Below are 12,821 nucleotides of genomic sequence, written 5' to 3' on the forward strand. Positions count from 1 at the left end.
CTCCTCTCTCTCTCTCTCTCTCTCTCTCTCTCTCTCTCTCTCTCTTTCTCTCTCTCTTTCTGTCTCTCTCTCATGAAGAAATTTTAGTTTATCGGAATCATTTGGGAATGATGAAAGAAGTACTTCTAGGAAATCAATATTACTGAAGATGCCAAACAGAAGGAACATCTAAGCTCAATAATTAAGTCTAGATGAAGTAAAAAAGGTAGCTAAGGTAAAAATCTAAAGGGAAATTGAAATAATAAAGGATAATTGTTAATCCAAATTATGCCTCTTTCAAACCATGCAAAATATTGATAAATTTCTAACCATATAAAGAAAAAGGACTGAGTTGCACACATCAGAACTGATAGTGCTAACACCACTAATTCTTATACAAGTTAACATACCTTAAAAAAATACTATAACAATTCTGCTAAATTGCCTTATCTATCTTCTTACTTTAATATGTAACCTCACAAAGGAAAAACCTTTTATGATATAGTAAGCATAATATAATATACTATATTACTTTTGAATAATTTTAATCAATGTTTTTACCTTTTCCAAACATAAAGTACTAATCTCAGCCGTGTATGTAGGGGTAAATTCTTATATTATCATCTTCGTCTCCAAAAATCAGAAAACAGGCCTAATACTTCTTTTTGTGTTTATCTGTGTCTTTCATCTAATTATATTCAATAAAATGAACAAAAGGTATTAAAAATTTAAATAATAAAAAATGCATTATGTCCAAGAATGTGATATATTTTGCAAGTGTGTCTTAAAATGCATTGGTGAATAACTTCATTTTATCATTAAAAAATGGCATAGACTCATTTATAGAAATATGATTATAGCAATGAGTTCAACATAATTAGACATATTTTATCAAAAAATCAAAAGACATAAAGGAATAGATAACATCTGACATCCACTAAGAGGAACAATGGAACATAGGAGACACAGCTTTCATTATATACATATATGAGAGGCTGATATTGTCCTTGATATAAGAGGAAAGGTTAACATAACTTCTGCTATAATTAAAGAAAAAGCAGAGACTAGTCAAGGTGGCTAGAAATGGTCCAGACCAATTACATTTCGAGATAGATATTCTCCAATCCATTCAGCGCTTGCTGGCTGTGTAATATATGCCACATTTCCAGGTTTTGGGTGCTGTCTCTCATAATAGGATGGGCTTTGGTGATGCAGATGTCTTTGAGTATTTTCTGCTCCTATAAATTATCTCTCACATAAGTAGCTCGAGTAAAACCCATCAGTTCACCAAGCTAAACGTTGCTGGTATCCTTTTGTCTGTAACAAGTTTTGTATGTAAAATAAACAGAGACTGTTTGCATTTTCCCATGAGTAGTGCGCCAAGCAGGGAACCCAGTCTATGATTCAGTGCTGCTGCCTATCACAGGATATGCCTTATTTCTTCAGTTACAACATTCTACAAACTCTCAAAGAAGTACTCAGAAGTGAGTTGCCAAGTGATTCTAAATCAGTCATGTTGATAATGAATATAAACCATCTCAAATCCCAACAAAATTTGAATTCTCATGTCTCAAATGATCCAGAAAACCTTTTTGTACGTCGTACAGCTGGTAACCACAAAAATTAACATTATATGGTTATTCAAATGTTCACTGGTTTTGCATTTTAGTCATCATAGTAAAAGATTGCTACTTTTTTGTTACATTTGTTTTCTCTGAAGTATTTTTCATCATTTATTTCCAAACAATTATAATATTCCAGAACTAGTAAAAAATAAATTCAAGAAAAATACTTAAGAATAATTATTTACAAATTTTTATGTTGCAATTGCATAAATTCATAATGTTCATTATGGTTATGCAATAAATATGTGTATTTAATTAAAGTTATGAATTAAATTCAATATTTCAAAATTTCTCCTAGGCATTCTAAAAGTTTCCTTTTCATTTTCATAGTGAGTACATACAATCAAAGCAATACATGTGCTAGTTGATATTTTGATATTATAGTGGAGGAATTATGAATACATACTTCAGTGTATACTTAGGGAACACAGTACTTTATTTGTTAGATTTATAACAAAATATCAAAATTTACTTCAAAATAATTGATATTTTTGAGGGTTTCATTAAGATGATTTTTCTACATTTCATGAAAATGAAAGATTCCTATTTCAGCATCAGTTTAAAATAAAAATTTAAATGTCCCATTATTTAAACTTTGTTGAACAAAGTCTGAATCTGGCTGACGAGCAGTAAAGATGCATATTGGAAATGTTTCCCGTTTTGGAAGATATTTATACATCTCCGATTTCTGATTACAGATAAATATACTTCATTTCAGTTTGTTATTTTCGAGCTATGTCTTGGTGGTAAGAAAGAAAGTAATAATTTGTCACAAGAAAGCTATAATTATGTGTATTTATATTTAACCTTTGTAGATTCTGCTCATTAGCATCTCATACCACTGGCAGAATCTATATTCCAATATACATCTTCTGTATAATGCTGTAATGACTATGGTAATCTTTGACTTATCCCTCTAAATAAAGTGCTCCCTCAATGTCAGAGTGCAAACTTCCCAGAACTAGGCTTCGGGTGGAAGTTATAGCTTTACCCCCAGCATAGCAAATTCAACTCTGTAAATAACTGAAAACATCAATTTTTTTCTATAAGATTTGAAGGTAAGAAAGAAAAAAATCTAGTCCTCCAGAGCAAAGTGACTAGGAGAATACAAACTCACTAATGCGAGGGCCAGCAGAGTGACAAGTAATAAGGATAGAGGTTGTCAGGCTGAAAGAACTCATCACAATGACAAAGTTAAAGCTTCCCCTACCAACTCATTTTCAGTTTTCTTGACATCAGGAACAAATACTGTACATAAGTAAGAAGGAAAGCTGATTACTTCTGAGCAGCTCACTCTTTAATGTTTAATGTTTTCAGTGTCAAAAACATGGGCAGTTTTGCTTTGTTTGCCATTTAACTGTGTAAAATTAGGAAAACTGGCAAAAAAAAAATGTCATCTGACATGATGCCATATACCCACGCATGTGTTCTTAAGGGGAAACAATCAGAATTCCTTTATGATGGTTCATTTTCATGTGTGTTTTCCTGTTATTTCTATCACTGTAAATAGTGTATAAGATATATAAATCTACATAAAAAGAGGTAATTTATTTCATGAAGAGTTGGAAAGTTTTGGTACATAACATGGCTCGTGTCAAAGGTTATACAATATTGCTAAAAGGTCAAATTCCCTACATAGCCTGGAATGAACGAGAATCTGGAAGAGATTATTAGTCCTATAAAAGTAATTCCACAGGGATCTAGAATTTTTCACAGGGCTTCATCTCTCTAAAATTTCTACCAGCTTCAGTAGTGACAAGATTCATGTGCTTGTTTATGTCTGTTACTCATATCTCATCTTCAATTTTCATAATGACAAATTTCAGTTCTGGTAAATAAAACCAATAAAATAGATTATGGTTAATATACTTGAACATTATTTTAATATTTAATTTTAAAGTGAATTTAATTTTATAAGTGTGGAATGAACATTATGTTTGTAAATTGGCGAGTGTTTTTTGAGCTCACTGTGAAGCTGGCTCTGAAACTGGAACTGTTTCCTCTATTTCAGAGAAATGTAAGTATCTTCCAGGGTCACTAGTTTAGGAATGGTATTGGCCTCTTAACTCTATATCAGAGAGGAGGAATAAAAAGCAAAACAGCTCAAGAGTAAAAATCCTGTGTCCTTGGGAAGAGTTGAAAGGTAAATAACTTTCAAGACATATTACTATTGCTTATTCCATGACAAAAAAACATATATGCAGTGGGGGGAAAAGCCAGACATTTAGCCAGATGAAGCTCAAGAACAGAAAGTTCTGTCTGCAACTCCAACTGACTCGCTTCACTTCCTCTGTCATTTTCCCCTGGAGGTTGTGGGTGCCTGAACTGGTGATTTGTTTATGCTCTAGAAATTGCTGCTTGCTATGTTATGTGGAAGCCTCACTGGAAGCTTCAAAGGGACCGCCAGCTATCCATCGAAGTTGATTTATGCAAGAGTTTCCAAATCCCTAAATTTATAAAGTCATAATTCTGTAGGTATTTACTCGTTTACTTGGAACTTTACTGGAAGTCTCACCAGGGGGAGAATCGGCTTTGTCCAGGACTCTTTATGGATTACATCTATAAACCAACTCCTGAACCTCAAGGAAATTGTGGAAGAGAGCATGGAGAGATTGTAAGAGCAAGAGACTGAAGGATTGTGCTCTGAGATGGTGTCTTCTAGGGATGGCAGAAATATAGCCATAAAGTCTCACCAACATGACTGTCTGAACACGAGCAGAACTTTAAAAGTAAACCTGCCAAAGTGGATAGGAGAAAAACCTTGAAGCCTCAACACTGCACAAAGAACTACAGGCAACCAACAAAAGCAGAGAGTGGGAGGAATATCACTCAGAGAGGGAAAAGCACACCAATAACAAATGATCAGTCTTGAAAAAACACAAATAACATTACACATTATATGGATCACTTGTAATTAGGGTACTGTGTGCAGGTTTGTGTGTGTTTGTGTGCGTGTGTGTCTGGGTGTGTCTGTGAGAGAGAGAACATCTGTGTGTAACAATTAATGAGAAAGAAAGGCATGAATTTGAAAGAGAGGAGAGGTAAGTGGGAGTCATAAGTGCATGGAAATGGAGAGGGAAATTAAGTAATAATATTATATTCTCAAAAAGTAAGTGAAGTTAGAAAAATAATAATAATCAACAAACAAAACAAAAATCAAGCAAACAAACTAACAACATCCAAAAAAATCCAAGCAGGGATCTGAATCATGACTTTCAAAGAACTGAGAATTACAGATCAAACAAAGGAGCTAACAAGAAAAAATCCTGTCAAATGTCTAAGTTAAGATAACTACGTTATGTTGTTAAGAGATGTACAAATTTTTGCCAGTATGTGCTGTCATTTTTCTTAATCTTAGTCGTTTTATTCAGTGTTTTCTCAATAATAGAACTGCAGATGTTACTGTGGTAGATTCTGTATTGCATGCTCCTAATGTGTCTTCTCTGTCATAATTTGTGCTCTCATGACAACATTTTCCTATATAAGCTTGAGACATATCATAGAAGTCTCATCTACACGATGATGTGATCATCCACTTGTTTGTGTAGCTCTATTTCTGTCTGTTCAGAACTGTCATTAGCACTATTTTCCCAAGTACAGGTCTATACAAATATAGTTTTCCTCCAAAACCGGAAGTTTTCTTTTGGCATTGTAATCTTTAAACACTTGCATTTGTTGAAGCAACATATAAAGAAGCTTCTCCCTCTGTGAAGCCTGCATCTGTGGATTCAGTCAACTGCAAAGGAGAAATTGTTGTGACTGGTCTGAGTTCAGAAAGAAATATTTGCCATTGTCTTCATGCAATAGAACATAAAAGCTGCCACCATATTTATATTGTGTTAGCTACCACAAGTTAGATGGACAAGCATTGATATAAATGGGAGTGTAGGACTTCCAGGTTTTATATCTTTGCTATCCTAGACAGAAGAATGGGGTAACTGGAGATTCTGATATGCCTGAGATCCTTGAACTACTTATCACCTACAGATACCAAAGCCTTACTGGCTAAAAACACAGAATAATTACATCTCAGGGTTTCTGGACTTTAAGACTCAATCCTTCATGTTTCCATTTAGTGTGTTCAAGTAAGGGAACATAATCTAGTATCATAGTTAAGAAAAAATTATTAACAAGACAGACACAATAAATATAAGAACTTAAAAATTATCCTACAAATTAAAAAAAAAGTATTCTATGTTAGCAAGAATTCTGCTGTCTAAATTTTATTCAGGAGGACGCCTCGCTATTTTTCATGAATTGGCTATTTTGTATGATTAATAATTTTTATTGTGTTTGAATAAAGAAGGCAATCTGATATTGAAAAAGAAGTTTAATTAATTATGCTGTTTAGTAATTGAAATATATTGCAAAATTATGTATCTGTGTTAGTCAATGTAACTATATAATTATTATAGTTTAACACATGATGAGGAAATACAAGTATAAAATATTTTACTGTTCATTTTAAATCAATAAGCTACAAATGATGGGCAACATAAATGTTTGATTTGAGATTAAAATAGTTATTTGCTGTTCATATTATTAAATTTTATTTCCTTTGATATTTTTAGTAATCTCTCTCTCTCTCTCTCTCTCTCTCTCTCTCTCTCTCTCTCTCTCTCTCTCTCCTTCTTCTTCTTCTTCTGATTCAGGGTAGTGAAATACATGCCACCTGGGTGCCGTGCACTGCGCCCCATGTCTGCGCTATGTGTGCTGGCACCCAGTTTGCGAGCTTCGGGCAAGGGGTCTGGAGGTTAAAATACACAGCTACACCAGAGAGACAGCGACACGGGTCATCCTTGAATTCCCCAAGAATGCCCCCTTTATTGTGTTCAGGGGCAGCTTATATAGTGATAGCCACGCTCCAGCCAAACCCACTAGAAACCACTCTCCTGCCATTAGGAGTTCCTGAAGGTCTCCTGCTCAGAGCAGCTGTAGGCACGCAGATCAAGGGATTACAAGAAATTCAGAATCTGGGGTCTCACTGCTCCCAACACCTGGAATTCCAAGAGAGTTTTGAATACCTCACATGAACAAACAGCATAACTCTAGTTGTCAAAGGTGCTTTGATTAATGTTCTGGAGAAAATCAGATAGGCTTTCCATACTGGAGTCTGGAACATGTTTAAGCTAGTGTACAGAATGTAATAACTCTTACTTGCACAGTTATAAACCCTGAGTGGAGACTTTATGGATCTCTTGGTGATTCTGTCAGGAACGACAAAACATTTTCTATTTATATTCAGACTCAATTTTCAAACTTACCTTAAAAAGAAAATTAGCAAATAAATATATTATGAATATCTTGGTCAGAAAATATTACATCACAGAAAATGTTCTGCTGGTGATGGGAATCCATGAAAAGCGATTATTACATTGATGTGGGATTCCCCTCTGTATGCTATGAATATCATTGGTTAATAGAACTATAGCAGAACAGAGCTAGGTGGGGAAAACTAAACGGAATGCTGGAAGAAAGAAGGTAGAGTCAAAGAGAAGCCATGGAGCCCCCACTAGAGACAGACACTGGGAACTTTATGTGGTAAGCCACAACCATGTGGTTATACACAGGTTAATACAAATGAGTTAAATTAATATGTAAGAGTTAGCCAATAAGAAGCTAGAGCTAATGGGCCAGGCACTGATTTAATACAATTTCTATGTGGTTGTTTCGGTTCTGGGTGGCCGGGACAAACAAGCAACCCCCTTTACTACATTGCATGAATAATATTTAACATCAAAATGCATAGTAAGGAAAAATTCTTGAAAAAAATTAGAGTATGAAAACAGTTCTGGTATAAATTATTTTCTCTATTTAAGAATAGCAACACTGATGAAAACTTATGCTGGAGATGTTGTAGGAAAAAGACAACACCTCTGCATTGCTGTTGGAAATGCAAGCTGGTATAGCCCCTTTGGATGTCAGTGTGGCAATGTCTCAGAAAATTAGGAAACAACCTTCTTCAAGCTTAAAAATATAAGAATATAATAAAGGCATATTAAAGGTGTGTGTTAAGGGTTTTAAAACTGACAATAAAAATTATTGTTATGATAGTTTTACAGGTTCCAAGTTTTAATGTAAGAAAATTAATGGTTTTTTTTTTTGCTTATATTGCTATCACTGTATTAAGATATACTAAAACAAATAAAACTGTGATAAGCATAGTTGAGCATCTGTCCTTATGGTGTGATTGAGATTTTGGCGTATATGTCCAAGAGTCTGGCATTAGCTGAGTCTAATGGTCGACTGATTCCTAGTTTTCTGAGAAACCATCACACTGACTTCCAAAGTGACTGTACCATTTTAATCACCCCCACCAGCAATGGAAAAGTGTTCCCTTGTTCCATATCCTCTGCAGTCTAACCAAGGAATGGATAAAAAAAAAATCTGGTACATTTACCATGGAATATACCCAGCTATTAAAACAAAAGACATCAGAAAACTTGAAAGCAAGTGAGTGGAACCTGAAAAAGTCATCCTTTTACATCAGACTGAGAAAGACAAACATGGTACGCACTCACTCATTGGTGCATATTAGCTTCAAAATAAAGGAGACACTGGATTTCCTTTGAAAGGAGAAATAGAAAAGATTTCATAAGTGAATTGCATGTAGGTGGTGTTAGCAACATGGACAATCTGGTTGGGGGCGTGGAAGGGGAGAGTACTACAATAGACTACTGGAAAAGGGGGTGACATTTCCTGGTGAGTTAGAAACCTGGAACAAGGGAATCTCTCTGGAATCTACAAGTATGAATGAACCCAGCTAAGACTTCTAGCAATAACGGATATGTAGCCTAAATTTGGTGTCTCCTGTGACTAGGCAAGACTTCAAGTGGAGCATGGGAAACCAACCCAGCCACATAACATTTGACCTATGGGTTGTGTGAGAAAGGGGTGGCCTGGAGCTTGAGTGAGTGGTCCATCAATGACGCGTCTAGCCTAAAACCCACGTCAGGAGAGGAGGTCTACCCCTCACACTGCCTGGATGACCTAGAGTTAAACATTAGGCAGAGCTTAGGGCATCCTGCAGAAGAGAGAATGTGGGCTCCTTGGAACTCACAGAAACTGAACCGACAACCAGGCAGCCTGCAGGGGACTGAACTGAGCTAGGCACTATGCATGTATGTTATAGTTTGGTAGCTTGGTCCTCTTGTGGGACTACTAACATTAGGATCATGGCCTGCCTCTGACTCTTTTACTAGCTTTTGGGACCTTACTCATCATACTGGGAAGCCTTGCCCAACCTAATTTATGAGAAGTGTTTAGTTTTACTGCAACTTGATAGGCCATGTTTTGTTGATACACATGGGAGACCGGCCCTTTCCTAAACAGAAATACAGGAGGAGATTTTTGATGAGTGGGAACAAAGTGAGGAATAGGTGAGGGACTGGGAGGAGAGGACGAAGGGGGAATTGCTCCCAAAAGAGAAAATTGAGTTTTCGTTATAAACAAATTGAGACAGACTGCAGCCATTGACTCCAGCTCTAATATTCTTAAATCACGGATTCAAAAACATCAAGCCAGAATTTAATACCCTATGGGATGGTGAAATCTTGTGAAACATAAAGGCAAATTCTTCTTAATGCAACCATTAAGAATGCAGATTACATATACAGACAGATATGTTTCCATGCACACACAATCTCACACATACTAAACAGAAAACTCTTGAAACTTTTGGTATCTATGGATTGGCATCCATTATGCAATAAAAGGGTATTGACAATAATGTAAGTATTCAGGATAAAATATTGAAACAGGTGTGAACTATATATCAATTATATTCTAGAATAAAATTAACTACAAATAATTCATATTGAAAGTTACTTGCAAATCATTTAAAATATAACATAGAATACATATTTAAGTACCTATAAGAGAATGTATGTATGATGGAAACACTGTCTGAGGGTAAAAATTAATCTATTTCCTTGAGATTTTCATAGAGAGACAGCAGGCAAAACAACTTACATGAGTCAGTGCTTAAGAAAGAACACAAGCTTAGGAATTCTCCCAAATGCTTTGCCATCCAGACCAGCAATACCGAACATGTACTCTGTGTAGAGAGAAGTAATCAGATGTTTAATGAGTTCCTCAGTATTAGACTGTTTGACTTGTTAATTGGTAGTTCAGCCAGCTGTGATAACCTTCACAAAGGAAGTCTTCACCGTGACTACACTGTAAAAGAGTGTATTAAGTAAAACTCGTAGTCAAGTTTCATACTTTTTCATAAAGGATCTTAAATATTCACTCTTTAAATATCTCTTTCCCTGACACGAAATGTTTAGAAAGACCATGTCAATAAGCAAAGTTAATAGTACTCTTAAAATAATTAGTCTTCTTTTGTAAATACATACCTTATATTATTTAGCAAAAGAGTAAGAGAATATGATAGGAATCAGTGAGCTTCATCAATTTATTTATAGGATAAAGAAAAGTATGCACATGTGGCAGATGAGAAGGTGTGGACTAAAATGTAGTAGTTAGCTATTAACAAGCCTAAGCTATGGTTGAGCATTATAATCAAATTATGTCTCAGTGTTGTTATTTGGGAGAAAGGCTAACAGGACAGAGAAGTCCATCATCTATATCTTTGATTATTGCATCATAAACCAATCCATCCTGTAATTTGTATGTGCAGTCTCTAAAACCTCTAAAGTTTATTATACTAAAAATAAGTCATATTCTAATGTGATATTTAAAAGCTGTAACCTTATATAAAACTTGTTATAACTCATTTAAATGTTTTAGATTTTAGTGGTATATACATATTCAGTACACATACATACAAAAAAGGATTTTCAACTAAAACTAAGTTTTTAACTAAAATTCAAACTTTCAATTTGGCAGTAAGGATTGAACTTTAGTGCAAGCACCTCCATTGCCTGACTTCATTCTTTTATATGTCAGCTTCTAAATTAAAATTCTCCTTATATCTTAAATATTCTCCCCAAATTAGATATTATCCCAATTAGCTTTACCTTTAATATAGGTGCTTAAATTTTTCTATATTGTCTCCTGTTTTCAGTTTGCACATAACAAGCTTATATCCGAAGTCACCAGTTTAGATCTCCTATCACCTAATTGCAATCACTAAAATGCATCCTGGAAATTCATGCATAAAAATCACACCAATGTTAATACAACTTATTGCTTGTATAATTCATATTCAGCCAAAATGTACTTAACATAAGACTGTACTTAAAGCTTCCATTTGTGTCTTTATTCTACAAAAAGAAGTGGGACTTAAAGCAATAGACAATGGTGAGTAAATGTTCTTATCTAGATTGACATACCTTTCCTAATCAACTCTTAATCCTGATACCATATAATAGTACTTATGAACTGCTTACCTTATCAGTGTTTAAGGCAGATCATTATTGTCTTCTACAATTGTAAGTTTTATGTATTTTGATCATTCTCAGCATATATATGTATATATGCGTGTATACATATTTCTTGTTTGCTTTTACTGTCAAAATGAATATTTAAATGCTTTAGTAAAAATAAAATAATCCTCCATATTTGTCTTGCTTCCACATTGTCTACTGCTTCATAATGATTTCTACATTTGTTTTCCCCTCTACTTTTCTCTGTATTTGGAGGGAGTTACCAAGTACACATACATATATATCTTTGATTATATGCATAATGGCATAGGACATGGTGCTTCATACCTATAAATATCAAGATTTCAGAGGTTGATGCTGGAAGATCAATACAATTTCCAAGTCACATTTTGCCTATTCTTTCAGTTCCAGGCCTTGCTGAGTTATAGAATAAAACCTTCACTCAAATAATTTAAAAAAGTGAAAGATAAACATTTGTAAATACTATAATCTAACTCTAGCTATTATGAAAATCTAATAAAATAAAAACACTAGAACCCAATTCATTCTAATAAATGATTGAAATAAATGTTGTTTTCAATATTTTTTTCTATGTATTGATATCTCATTTTTAAGCAAGACTTATTTTATATGTTAAATATATCCCAATTGAGCGGTTTCCTATGTTCAAATGAATGTCCAACATACTCATAGAAATGTTCAGAACTAATTAAACTATACTGGCTCATCGTGAAGAAAAGTCAAAAATAGGATGTATGTGTTTAGGATTGGATATGGACAGGGAGTCAGTCTATGGGGAACTTCATGTGTGCATATATTGTATTTCTTTCTATATGAGAATATAACGTTCAAGAACAAAGAACAATTTTAATTTGAAAAAAAGAAGCAAAAGCTTTTACCATTGACCTTGGTTACCTCCTAGACTTGAAGGACAAACTATATTGCTGAAGAAGCTACATGCTTCTGACACAAGACTTGGAGGAATTGAGCTGGTGGTTCATTTGATCTGGAGTGTTCTGCTTAGATAACTTCTTCTTATAATATTGAAGGTACTATGCAAGCTGCCAAGAAAAAAATACAGTCAGTAGCTCTACTTTGCTATAATGCATATTAGCACAACAACGCACAGAATTTGTGTCAGCCTCTAACCATAGGATGGGATACTTTCATGTCTAATAACTCTTAGTAAAGGGGGCATGGTGGATAATGCAGAGAAGAAGAGAATAGAAACATGAATAAAACCAAGAATGCTCAAATTAGCAATAGAAAAAAGTTGTCAGCTTACTTGATTTAAGTGTGATACAGGGTGATAATGCTTCACACAAGAGCCATGGGCTACTGAGTAAACCAAAAGTAGTAGACATAAAAAAGCTCTCTTCTAGTTGTTGGTCAGAGAGGACTGATAAATGAAGAGTCAAGAGTGTCTCAATTTCTGGAGATTAAGACACAGAATAATTTTGTCTATAGTACACAGATTAATATTTAGATATCTTGCCAATTTAGCTAAACATTAGTATATTTCTACAACTCTAAGCGTTCCTTAGTTCTCTGTAGTTATATAAGCAGAATTGAGATCTCATGGATTTTTCTGCATCAACCTTGTCATATTTATTGCTGTCATCATTGTTCAGCTCATTTCTTGGTAGTTATGTTGGTGAGAAATTATGCATACAGCTTCTGATATTACTAAGATACACAACCAATAGTTCTCTAATTGGACTTAATACCCTTTATTGACCAACAAATCATTAAGACATATCTGACAGTTGGTATTGAGGTTTTTGTTTAATGAACCATTTTTTCCATTGAGACATTATCCAAATAGAATATCTCCCTGCTAACCTTTTTTTTTTTTTTTTTTTTTTTT

The sequence above is a fragment of the Microtus ochrogaster genome, chromosome 1, assembly GCF_000317375.1.
Source record: "Microtus ochrogaster isolate Prairie Vole_2 chromosome 1, MicOch1.0, whole genome shotgun sequence".
Lineage (NCBI taxonomy): Eukaryota > Metazoa > Chordata > Mammalia > Rodentia > Cricetidae > Microtus > Microtus ochrogaster.